General features: G+C 30.7%; 1 long non-coding RNA gene across 2 annotated transcripts in view; it reads right to left on the reverse strand.

Moving 5' to 3' along the window:
• The window catches only part of LOC140696364 (uncharacterized), a 172,742-nt gene extending 159,335 nt beyond the window's left edge, over positions 1-13,407 (reverse strand). For both annotated transcript variants that reach the window (XR_012072607.1, XR_012072593.1), the window contains exons 1-2: positions 13,346-13,407; positions 7,748-7,896 (exon numbers count right to left, since the gene is read on the reverse strand). This is a non-coding gene — a long non-coding RNA (uncharacterized lncRNA). The remainder of the gene's footprint in view (positions 1-7,747; positions 7,897-13,345) is intronic.
• Positions 13,408-13,449: the final 42 nt, after the last annotated feature.

A 13,449-nucleotide genomic window follows, 5' to 3' on the forward strand; every position in this document is an offset into this window, starting at 1 on the left:
ATACAATTTATGATAACAATATGGTATCTTCCAGTCCATGAACAGGCTCATCTCTCCATTTATTATGATCATTAATTTTTGTCAGGAACATCTTACAGTGTTCAGGTAAACGACTTTAACGAGTTTTGTTAAATTTGTCTTTAAATGTTTCATATTTTGGTTTTATTTACATGACTCTTTCAATTTCAATGCCCGTCTGTTTGTTCACGTAATGTGCGTGCATGTGTGTGTGTGTTTGTGTATGTTTGTGTGTCTATGCCTTAAATATTGCCCTGTTAAACTCAACTATTACTTCTAGAAAATTTCTGTAGATTCCTTAAGATTTTCAACTTTAAATTTTCCTTGCCTTGTTACACTGGCAAGAACATCTGATAGGATCTTCATATCAATTTTATTGATATTTTCAAAAGATTTTGGCTTCCTTGTCAATTATTTTCTGTTTTCTATGTTACTGACTTCTATTTTTACCTGTATTATTTATTTCTTTTTGTCTACTTCAGATTTAACATTTTCCTTGTTTAGAAAATTCTTTCCAGTCATATTTCATGAAGGAGTAAAAATGGAATCTAGAAAGTCTGTGTCTAAGGTAAGGCTCCACTGTAAAGATATGTTCTGTAAAGAATGTTTTTAATTGAAGCATAGTCAATTTACAATGTTATATTAATTTCCAGTGTACAGTATAGTGATTTAGTTACACATATATGTATATATTCCTTTTTACATTAATTTTCATTATAGGCTATTAAGAGGTATTGAATATAGTTTCCTGTGCTGGTAGGACTTTAACAAGCCGTTTACCTGTACTATCCATTTTATATATAGTAGTTAGTATCTACAAATCCTGAACTCCCAATTTAACCCTCCATAAACCCTTTCCCCTCCCTAGTAACCATAAGTTTGTTTGCTATGTTTGTGAGTCTGTCTCTGTTTTGTAAATAAGTTAAATCAAGCTTCTACCATGTACCAATCAATCATGTTTGTCTCTCCACCCTCTGTTCCCACCCAATCCAGGCCCATAAGCTGTCTTACTCCCTAAAAATGAGACATAAATTCAGGATTGATGGCTGAAAACTATTAATTCTCTAGCATCATATTCTGTAGATGTACTCCTTAAAGAGAAACCTATACTTGCTCCATTTTTTCAATCATTAACCAAGAGATTATCTATTAAATGGCTTCAATTAGTTTACAGTTTTCTAGATGCTAAGTAAAAAAGAAAGTGGTGAATAACATTCATTCTCTGTTCCCTGAGAGAAATTAAGAAAATGAAATATAAAACAATAAAACAAGTAAAACTGTTTTAAACATCTTATTGCAGATTATACCAAACATTATATATATGTATCCTTTAATTAAATTTTACGCATGATCCTTAATATTTAAAATGATACCTAAGTCTAGTTGTAGCAAATATAAGTATACATAAGTATTAAAAAGCAGAAATATAATTTAATTCTAGTAAACTTATGTGAGCTTTGAAACCTGTGAAGGTGAAAAACTGTTTCTTTCTCCAAAAAAATATATATTTATTAAAAATGAGTAAAGTTGATATATTAAAATAACTTCTGTGAAATAATGGTGTATGTAGTTTATATGTTCAGTTCTCTGTGTCACATTTAAATTTTGGTCATGATTATTCTATGTCATTGCTATAAGACTTCAGAGGTTATTTAGAAGCCTTTTGCTTAAACTCATTAACATCTTCTCACTAACTTAGTTGCTATGCAAATTAACATAAGTATAATTAAAGGTTGTATTCAATTGTCATTATGCAAACAAACAATCATAGTGTTAAATTGATATTTTAATTTTACATCCACTTATGCTGGTATTAGGCAGACAGACTACTTTCACCTGTCCTTTGCTTTTTATTCTAATTAGTGTGGCCCTTCACAGGTGTGGCCCATCACCAGTGAGAAGTAAGTTGTGCGTGTAGTACTACATCAACACTCCATACTTTATAGCTGGTGAAGGAATAACTAGTCAATCTCTTTATGTGACTGTGTCACAACAAGTGATATGGCTTTTTAAACCACTTCTGTTGTTGTTAGGTAGATAGCCTTTAGTTCTGGAAATATCATGTGTATCTGGTGATTGTATACATGCAGAGACTTCTGAAATCATGGACATGGTTTTCCTTAATCCAACTAGATTGAAGAGCACTCTTTTCATATCATTGGGTATCAATAGGACATAGGAGTCTGGCAGGAAACAGCTAAAGAGAAGAAGCAACAGTGTCAGGAGCTAGATAAATATTTTTTTCATGTTATTTGACTTATGTTTATAAAAATTATACAACAGTGGGCACTATTTTACCCTTGTATGGTCAAGGTAACTAAGACATAAATATTAACTTAATATTCTTGAGGTTGTATATTTAATAAGTAAACTAGAATTCATTCAAAGTGTCCCTGGCTCCAAAATTGACGCTGAATTCACTATAAGTTCAGCTTCTAGGCAAAATTTTAAGGTAGATGGGGTAAGGCCAACTGAGTCTTTGAAACAGGTACTCAACAAAAATTTTCAGATTATATGAGCAAAGGGAACTATAAATCAGGAAAACTCATTATCCATCACACCCCTCAAATGCAAAGAGAAGCTTAGAGATTTCACAATAAAAAAAATAACTCAATTTGTCACTACTATACACTACACACCTTTCTAATTTAATAGGTCAATTCACCTAATAATTAAAATATTATTATAAAGTAAATAGTTTTATTATTATCTCCATTTATTGATGATAAAACTGAAGTATAGAAATTGAATTGCTCAGTATCACTTGGATATAAATGAGTGATAAAATTTGAATAGTAAATTTGGTTTTAGAGTTAAGTTCTTTTAACCATCATATTATGTTACCTCTTCTTACAGATACATAGAGGAGATTAAAAAAATATATCATTTGTAAGAGAACAAATAAATAAATCAATTTGGGACACTTAGAAACAGGGAGTAAGAAAGGTGATGTATGCACCGCTATGTTCACTGCAGTGTTATTTATATATAATAGCCAAGATATGAAAACAACCTAGGTGCCCATCAATGGATGAATGATAAAGAAGTTGTGATTCAACGATAAAAAAGAATAAAGTCCTGCCATTTGTAACATCATGAATGGACATTGAGAGCACTATGCTTAGTGAAATAGCCAGAAAAAGGAAAAATAAATATTGAATGATTACTCTTACATGTGGATTCTTAAAAAAAAGAAAAAGAAAAAGAAAAGGAAAGAAAGAAAGAGCTCATAGATATAGAGAATAGATTGGTGGTTACCAGAGCTGGGAATGAGGATGGGGGTGGAATAAAGGGTATAGGAGAAATGAACAAAATAAATAAATAATAAAAATCAGGAAAAGGAAAAAAAAAATTTGGTAATCCACAAAAAAAGAAAAAGAAAAAAAGAATAAATGCACAAGATAATCAGTCCACATGGCCACTGAGTTTTATATCATTTTAGGTAAATAAATAGTTTAAAAAAATTCAGTCTTACAATTTCTAATTTATCTTTATATCTCCCTATAAGTGGTACAGTGTTCCACATATTAGTTACTTAATAGTTATATAGTCAATAAAGGAGTAAATGGATGAATGATCCTTGAAATACAGCAAGATATCAATCATTGTACCCAAAGCCAAAGGAAAATTTCAATTTCAGAGATATCTAAGTATGAAAAAAATAAACACAGTAAATATCAAAATTGAATTATTATGAGCACAAAGGTACAGCTCCTAGCATAGTATTTGGAAAAAAGCAATGGATATAAAAATCAGAAGACAGTATATAAAGATCTAAAACAACATCATTTTCTTCAGATACATCATTTAGGTCAGATATTCATATTCTTATTCAAACAATATTTAATATTAATTTTCATCTTCTTTTCATTATTACTAAGATCAAGTTACAAGTTTGCTTTTATAAATTTGAATTTATTAGATCAGAAAAATCAGGAGAAAATTTTTAAATTCTGAATGTTAAGCTTTTTTAAATTGTTAGATTAAAATATCTGAAATATATCTGTCACATTAGGCTTGAAATGAAATATAGAAATTTAAATAGTCAATATGACAGCATAAATAGTCATAAGGGAATGGAAAAATGAAAACATCATAACAGTATGCTAGGGGAATGTTTACAATCTGTTAAAGATGATCAGGGCTAGAGGGATAAAAAACAATAATACCAGCAAGACACTATTTTTTTCTAGTATAAAATAATTCATTTTTATCTAAGAATGACATGCACATTTTCATAAAATATATTTCAAAGTTAAATATGAAAATCCATTGTAATATTAGAAAGGTTTACCACTGGCATTATACGTTTCTTGATACGTAATTATCATTAAGTGCAAAGACTGATTGGGAAAATATTCAATTATAGAAAAATTATTGTATATTATATGTAAAGAATGGGTAAAGAACATCATAATCTCCTTGATTAAAATAAAATTGCCAAGCATATTTAATATTAATATATATATAAAAAACAGGCACATTCAGAAGAGATGTGAGAGACTAATGTCAAAGTATATAAAGCTTATCGTTATTAAAAACTGAATTTTTTACATCAGGAGGAATTGTTTAGATATTCCATATAAAAGTAGATATGAAGTAAAATTCTATGCAATATTTAAAAAAAGAAAGTATTAACAACATTTTTTTTTCTGAAAGTAGTAGTTTTCTTTTCAGTTTTTCTCAACCAGGACTTTACTTCATATTGAGGAAGTTTTTTTTAAAAATAATGTGGGGCTAATATTATGGTAAAAAGTCTTTTGTCTAGATAGCTGAATGCAGACTGATATTTTGAAACTAAATTAGCATTTAAAATGGAACATTTACATCCTGCCAGTACGTTCCAGAATTTAGAAAAGAATGAATACAGGGAAAGGTCACTGACATATTAAAAATAATATTGAATGTATATATGGAAAAAAGCACTATATGTTTCATGAGGGGTATTCTGGTTTATGTAGGATATACAGTCATAAAACCAGTTTTTAAATATATTCATAAATATTGTATTCTATTATATTAAGTATTTTTTAACCAAGCAGACATGATTAAGGGACCACTCAGCTATACTTAAAATATATATAGTTATATCTATTATGTGCAAATATTAAAAAGGTACATAGATGCATATATATATATATAAATGTGTACAGATGTGAACATGCATATACACTTATACATGTGTATTTGTATGTTTAGAATGGCAATTCCAAAACTTCCCAGAAATTTAGTGTCACTATCTTAACATGTTAACAAGTCCCTTAAACATAATCAAGCACTGTTAACTAAAGTGCCCAAAGATATAACATCTCCCCAGTCCACCAAGATCTGTAGTTTGGGTCCTGTCTGATGGATACCCTTCATCCAACTTACACTTCAAGAAATTTCATCAATCTCTTGCTCCATTTTCCAAAGAGAGAAAGAATACAGCATGAATGAGATCTGAGAAAAATAAAAGCCTAGTGTTTGATAGTATTTTCAATTCTAATCTAAGCCAGTGATATTTGACAAATTGTATTTATTTTTATCAATTCTAAGAGCAAAGGAGTGGCAAATAGAAAAGATAATTGGGCCTCCACTACATTTATTCTAAATGGAGAGTTCATATAGGATCTGAGTTTTTCATAGATGGCAATTAACAGAAGCTTAGGTACATTAGTACAAACATTTTCAAAGTTCCAGTATAGATGTCTACACTGAATATAAGCAAGCAAAATAAAATATATTTATCACTTATTTTGCATTGGGAATATTGGTTAAATAACCAGTCCATTATCAAATAGCTGGAAAGTAAAAGAGATGGGGAGAAACTTTCAGATCAGGTTGTTTGAATACAAAGTGTTGGCCATTTTCTTTGCATATTTTCTTTATAAGATCATAATGTTGTTCACCCAAGCCTGGAGGAAGAAATTGCACCGGTAACTAATTGCACTGAATTGCACTGAAGTAACTAATGTTAACTTGGTAATGATTATGTAAATACTTTTTATTAGTTTTGGTTTTTGCTGGTATTTCAATTACATGTGACAGAAATAGAAAATTAGCTTTCTTTTAACTCTATTTTTCAATATATGAAAATTAAAGAGATTAACTTATGTTCAAAGTAATCACTGAAACACTAACGTGATATTTTTAAATAACCACCCATCTCCTCATTTTCTCATCTTTGTATCATCACACTTACAACTCCAAGCTAATCAAATAAAGATTCTGCTTTGTTATGTACAGGTTAGTCTATAAAACCATCTCAAAAATTAAAAACGGAATTATGTGATTTAACTCTGAAAAACTTATATCCAGGTACCAAAAGTTGAACACACACACACAGACACAGACACACACACACACCCCTCCTTGTTTTGGGTTGTAAAAAATATATCACTTTTAAATGAATGTTTAATAGTGTCATAGCATAATTTAATTATTAAGAAACCTTCTCTTCCTTTGAAATTCTTTATGACTTTTAATTTTATCTTTCTTGTAAACCCCTTCAACATATAGAGTTTATTAGCCATCATTTAAAGCATATACTTTGCTACTCAGAGTGTGGCCAGGGACCAACTGCTTTCTTATCATCTGGAAGACTTGTCAGATCACTTAAACTTACTGAATCAGAAATGTGCATTTTACTAATATCCTTAGGCATCCCCTAAGTATATTAAAGTTTGTGACATAATAATTTCATACCAATATATTGGCGATTTGTATTAACTAATATTTTAAGTTCCATCATTTTATTTCTGAATAAAGAAAGATATACAGTTAGTTGAGGATAAGAACTTATGAAACTTTTGTGCCCTAAAAGAAAGTCTAAAGATAACAAGTAACTCATTTAAGAACTGAGACTATAATTTTCAGCTACCAGCTATTAATGTACAGAAACCATCATGCTGGAGTTTTAGTTCATCAATTATAGATTCATGTACTTGTTGTCTCCCTTGGATGAATGTTCTGTTTAAACATTTCACAGATCTGCACTTTCTGATGCCTATATTCATTTGGATTCTACACTGCACCAAGTTTACTCACAAGGTATGTATTAACACAAGATGTTGTATGATTGTAAATAGAAAAATATAATTATTGTTCTATATCTAAGAGTACTTGAAGTAAAAGATCCTTTGCTTAGAAAGTAATGACTGAAGTACATTTGGAAACACAAAAACCATCAGTCGTATAACAGTCTATGTACTCAATGAAATGGTAAAATAGATGGAGATTCTTGCATCCCTTGAGTTCAATTAAATCAAATGGTTTGCTTTGTGTTTTTAAATTATAAGGTAATTTTTGTTTAACAGCATTCAAGCACATTTTCTAAATAAACCATTGAGCATTTTTTTGAGACTCTATGTGTTACAAACTGAAGATTCTTTATTCATTATTATCCTCAAATGGTTTAACTGGAAAATAAACTGTGTATTATGTTCCAAAAATAAAATTATAGAACAAAGTGATACTCTGTATCAAACACTGTTTAGCGATATTACATCTATGCAGGCAAATGGCAATGCAAACATATCTATATCCAGGTATACATATATAGGGATACATGTGGTAAGTAGATAGATTCAGCTACCTATACACAAAAACATGGGTATTCAGGTATAGGTAACAGATACACTTAATGTCTTTCTATTACAAAAGTTTTAATTTGGTAATCATTATTGAAGTTACAAGTCAATTCTCTTCATTTGACTCAGAGAATCATGAGGCTCATGGGATAACCTACCTTTTAAGAAACATTCAGCGAGCAGCAGAGCAAAGTCTAAATTGGGCATCCTGACTCCAAGCACAGTAATCTCTTCTGAGGTTCCCTTTTTCATCAGTGACTTTCTATTAGGCTCTTCACATTGCCTAATTAACATATATTTTAAGAGTCTGAAAAAAAAAAGTAGGTGCTACCAATAAAACATGTATTTATTTTAATGCCAAAGAATTCAATACTTTTTGCAGTGTTCTTTCCTTTTAACAGCCCAGTGGGATTCATTCTGCCACTTTATTCTTTAAAGCAATGTGTCCTAATTGCATGTGAAACGTTACACTGCATTAGTATGAAGGTATAATCAATAAATGGCCAGTTCATTCAGTATTTTGAAGACTCTGCAAAATGGAAGGTCATGCCTGATGGGAATACAATAGCAAGAGTGTCACCAAGTGATTAACAGCGACTCCACAGTAATTAGAGTATTACTTTTACTTTGATGCAGTGTTAAACTTGGTTAGTACCTAAAGTGAAATTTAAAATCAAGCTCTTTTTGCTTTAAATATTTTACCAGCAACCCAATTCCTGACTGATCAGTATCTAACTATAAATATCCTTGAAGTATAGTCCATCTTTAGGAGTCTACTAGATCAGTGAGTAGACACCTTTCAACAAGTGATAATGTAAAACAGCTGAAGAGGCATATAGACGAATTTCTAATAATTTTCTTCAACAAATATTTACTGTATATCTGAGCAGGGTGCTGAATTTAGTATGGTAGTGGAAGCAAATAAATACTATAAATACTATAACCAACAAGCTTTAAAAATAGTAACAATGATAATAATAACATAAATGGTACAATTTACTTGTATTAACAAGTTTCTCCCTGGGCATTATAATCTCAATTTTGTAAGTGTGCAAACCAAGATAAAGAAAAGTTAAATTACCCGCTTAGTATCATTCAGCTGTTTGAATGTTCATGATTTTAACTCAAGTTTGTTTGCAAGAAAACTATTCCGCATTTATGTCAGATCAGAGAAACACTGGTTCCTGCTCTCAAAGGGTTCATTATCTAGTGACAGAACACAAAATGCGCAACACAACTAAGCACATTTAGGTGTAAGCAAAGGTTTAAGCAAAATGGTAAGAGGGCTCTATAGAGTTAGTGTTTAAATCTGGCTTGAGAAAATGTAGCATGATCTCCAGATAGAGTAAATATTTGACCTTGGATTTGGATGGTAAATTCTGATGGACCAACAAACAAACAAAAAAAGATTATGTTATTTCAGTGATTTTGAAGGCTGTGAATAAAGGGGAGTCAAAAAAGACGGTGGCATACCCAGATATTAACAAGCAGTTTGATACCTATAAAACACAAAATACATAAAGAAAAGCAGAAGAGGGTTCAGTAGCTAGAGATAAGATTATATGAAGTTATAAGAAGAAAGTATATAATTGCTGTACACCAGAAATTGACACAACAATGTAAACTGACTATACCGCAAAAAAAAAAAAAAAAGAAGAAGAAAGTTTATGAAGTGCTCAAATTGCAATGGTAAGATATTTTGAATTTTTTCTACTGGCAATAAGAAAAACATAAAAAATGAACAGTGAGATTACTCTGGCAATGTTCTAAGGTGAAATGGCATGCAGAGTGACTGAAATCAAGAGTGTCATTTGGAAGGATATTGCAAAGGATTTAACTGCAGTTAGATACCCTTCTCCACTTATCCATAGACCTAATGAGAAAGTGTGTATCAATAATATTAATTTTGATAATGACATGCATTTTGATATCATTATATAGCCTAATACTACTACCGTATTCAATACTGGGGGAGGGAGACATGAAAAAGACAATTCAGGTATTCTATTAACATTTCAAGATGCAGCATTTGTATTAAAGAAATAATGATACCTGCTCAGACTCATATAAACAATAAATGAAGAAAACAAAATGAGACCTTGAGTCTCCTGAACTTATCCATCATATCTTACAGCAAGTGCTAAGTGACAAAGGTAAAAGATACCACATTTTAATCTGCATTTATAAATATCAATATTTAAATTGGATATCTGTTTTTAAAACACTGAAGTTATGTGAAATATGAAGTCATAAGGAAGTTTATAATTGCTGTTTATAAAATACTGAATAGATTTATACTTCATATGTGTTTGCTTATTTAAAATTAGAACACCATACTAATAATTAATTCAATAATTATTTATTGCTAGTACAAACTAATCACTGATAAAGAAAGAAGCATTACCCATCCCTTTATGAAATATAAAACCTTGCAGAGAACACAGAAATCAATGTAATAATTACTAAAAATATTAATTCCTCTTTACCGTCTCCTTAATTTTAAAAATCACAGTAATTTACATCTTTAATTTAGACCCTTTCATCCATAATGCAAAAGAATACATTGAAGCAAAATATCATTTTAAATGTTATAAACTATTGGAAATCTTGTCATAATTATGAGTCCAGTTCTTATAATCTTTTTTGGATGTAGTCTGGTAGCAAGACTTTTGGAAATATACTTCAAAAGCTCTGAAATCAAAGCTTTACTGGAGAGTAGATACGTCTTATGAAAGAACAAGTGGAGGATGAAGGATTTATAGCTCAGCTTCCCCACATGACCTCACAAAAGAAAATCAAGGAGATTTTTCTGTCAAAGGGAATAGCTGGGGTTCAATCTTGATAAAGCTCTCAAAAGTATCTCTAGACATGTCTAGATCAAAATGACACATGGCTGAGCTTCTATCAGTGTAGTCTCCAAATTTCTTATGCATGGATATAAAGAAAAATGAAAACTCTCAGCAACTTGGATAAAGAAAAACTGGCAAACAAATTGACAGAATGGGGAGGAATCTCTCATTAATGATAAGATAAGGCAGCCAAAGCTGAAAAACTAAACTGAACTTGAGCTTATAGCACATGCCACAACTGCTTCATGAGAGAACACCAAGGAAGAAGAAAGTTGTTTCAATCTTGTATCACCCACTATCCTCTGACCCAGAAACCTGGAGCATGGAATGCTCAGAGAAGATGGCAGACATTTATTTCCTCACTTAGGAAACTGACTTGTAAGTTAAGATGACTTCTCCCTTCAATCTCTGAAATTCCATGATTTCAATTTACACAGTATATTTTAGAAGTAGAGTAGGTAGTTTTAAATATCACGTCACAAACTGAAATTAGGAGCTTATTGGTAGTAGCACTGTACATTTAGAGAAGCCTAGACATGAAGTAGAAGGAAATTACGTTGTTATATGGTACACTTTATGTACCATAAAAAGCTTCAAGAACTTGAAAGACAGGAAAACAAAATAAAGGAAGACATTAGTAGAAAAGCAAAAAAAAAAAAAAGAAAAAAATTACCAAAATGAAGGAATTGTACTGGAAGTCTGGTACTTCTTGACTTCATTTCCAGCTGAAGAATTGAAGAACAAAATTAAAAAGCCTTGTTAGGAGGCTGAAAACTGAACGATGGATACTCCCCATTTTTGTATAATCCCTATAACTTTTTTTAGAGAGAGAAAGAATATGTGGTTTCAATGCACAACATCTGAAATCACAAGGAGAAAACTGCCTAATATTAAAAAGCAAGAAAATATCAATATTCAGTAGGAGAAACAAGGAAAAATATCATGGAAAAAACAAATTTATTCAAATTTATAGTAAAAAGAATAAAGAGCGGAATTAATCTAATCAACACTGAAAAACAAAACAAAACAAAAATTGCAATAAATCAGTATAACAACTCGTAAGTTGGTGAGCAAGTTTGAAGAAATGCTCTTAGAAGGAAAAAGAAAGAACAAAGAAATTACCATTATGAAAGACATAATACTATCATTATAGATAAGTAGGGAGAAGAATTCACCATGCAAATATTGAAAACAAGAGATTATATTACACAGAAACTAAACTACTTGTGTCCAGGGGAGATTAATAGGGAGTCAGGCAAAAAACAGTAACAGCAGCAACTGTGCTTGCAAATTTTAAATATTAATACAAATAAATCAACTGCCTATTAAAACAAAGCAACCAACTGTATACAATACTCAGTTTTAAACCAAAGTTACTATCCTTAAACAATACCTACCTTGAAACCAGTAAATAAACATGTCCTGGAGATGTAATGTATAGCACAGTGATCACAGTCAATGATACTGTACTAAAAACTTCAAAATTTCTAAGAGACTAAATTTTAATCATTCTCACCACAGAAAAGTTATAATTATATGACAGGCTAGAGGTGTTAGCTAATGCTATGGTGACAGTCATACTGCAATATATAAATGTATCAAATCAACATATTGTACACCTTAAACTTATACAGCATTGTATGTCAGATATATCTAAATAAGAAAATAATACAAAACAAAATTACTAGACATGCAAAGAAAGGTAAGTGTGTCCCACCTTCAGAGGGAAAAACCAATCAACACAAATTTGATTTCAAAAAGACTCTGAATTCAGCAGCAAAAGACTTCAAAGAATCTAATATAAATATGTCACAATGACATAAGAATAAGGCATAAATACATACATACATACAAGGTATAGTTATTGTAAATGAAGCTTAAAACACTATTTTCAAAATATATTAGTGTATATGAAGACAATACAAAGAAAATTACAAAAATGCTACCAGAATTAAGTGTATTTAGTAAATTTATAGAATAGGACATCAATTAATAACAATTTATTTTATATAAATACTAGAATTGAGTAATCAAAAATTATTGAAAACTTTTCACAGTATCATTAAAAGAAAATACTTCGGAATACTGTTAGCAAAGATATGCAAGTCCCATACTCAAAAATCTACAAAACATTACTGAAAATAATTAAAGATCTAAGCAAATTGAAAACTAAATCATGTTCATGATTTGCAAGACTCGATTATATTAAAGTGGTAATTCTCCCCAAAGTGATTTATATATGTAACCTTGTCCCAAACAAAAATCTTAGCAGGCTTTTTATAGAACCTGACTAACTTATCCTACAATTTACATACATTAAAAAAAAAAACTGACATGAAAAAGCCAACATCAATTTTAAAATAAAACACCGTTGAAGGACTTGCAGTATATTACTGTTACACTATAAAGCTACTGTAATCGGAATAGTACGGCATTGTCATAAGCATAGATAACCAGATACACAAGTCCTTGGAACAGAAAGGGTGTTTGAATGGGTCCACAGGTTGACCACATGTATATGGAATAAATTTATTTTTATTAAAATGCCAAGGTAATTCATTGGGAAAAGTACGGATTACTAACAAAAGATAATGAAATAACTGGACACTTAATGTGGAAAAAAAAAGAACTCCTTCATTCCTACATCATGACATACATTAAAAACGAACTTCAACTGTTTTATATAGATGTGTATATAAGAGCTAAAATCAGAAACTTCTAAAAGAAAACTTGGGGAAAATAGGTGACGGTAGGTTAGCAAATATTTCTTTGACAGGACACAGAACATCAAAGCGTAAAGGAAAAAATAATAAATTAGACCTTGTCAAAGTTACTAATTTTTGCCCATCTGAAGGCACCATTAAGAAAACGAAGAGTGGGAGAGAAAAGGGACAAGGATTTCCTTACCTCTGAGAAGTCCGGGTTCTTGGTTCCAGCAGCCCGGACGGCGTTTGGCGCGTAGTTCTGCGGAACCTACTAGAGGCTGTTGGCGTGCACACCGCGCATGCGCG

The sequence above is a fragment of the Vicugna pacos genome, chromosome 1 (genome assembly GCF_048564905.1).
Source record: "Vicugna pacos chromosome 1, VicPac4, whole genome shotgun sequence".
In the NCBI taxonomy this organism is placed as follows: domain Eukaryota; kingdom Metazoa; phylum Chordata; class Mammalia; order Artiodactyla; family Camelidae; genus Vicugna; species Vicugna pacos.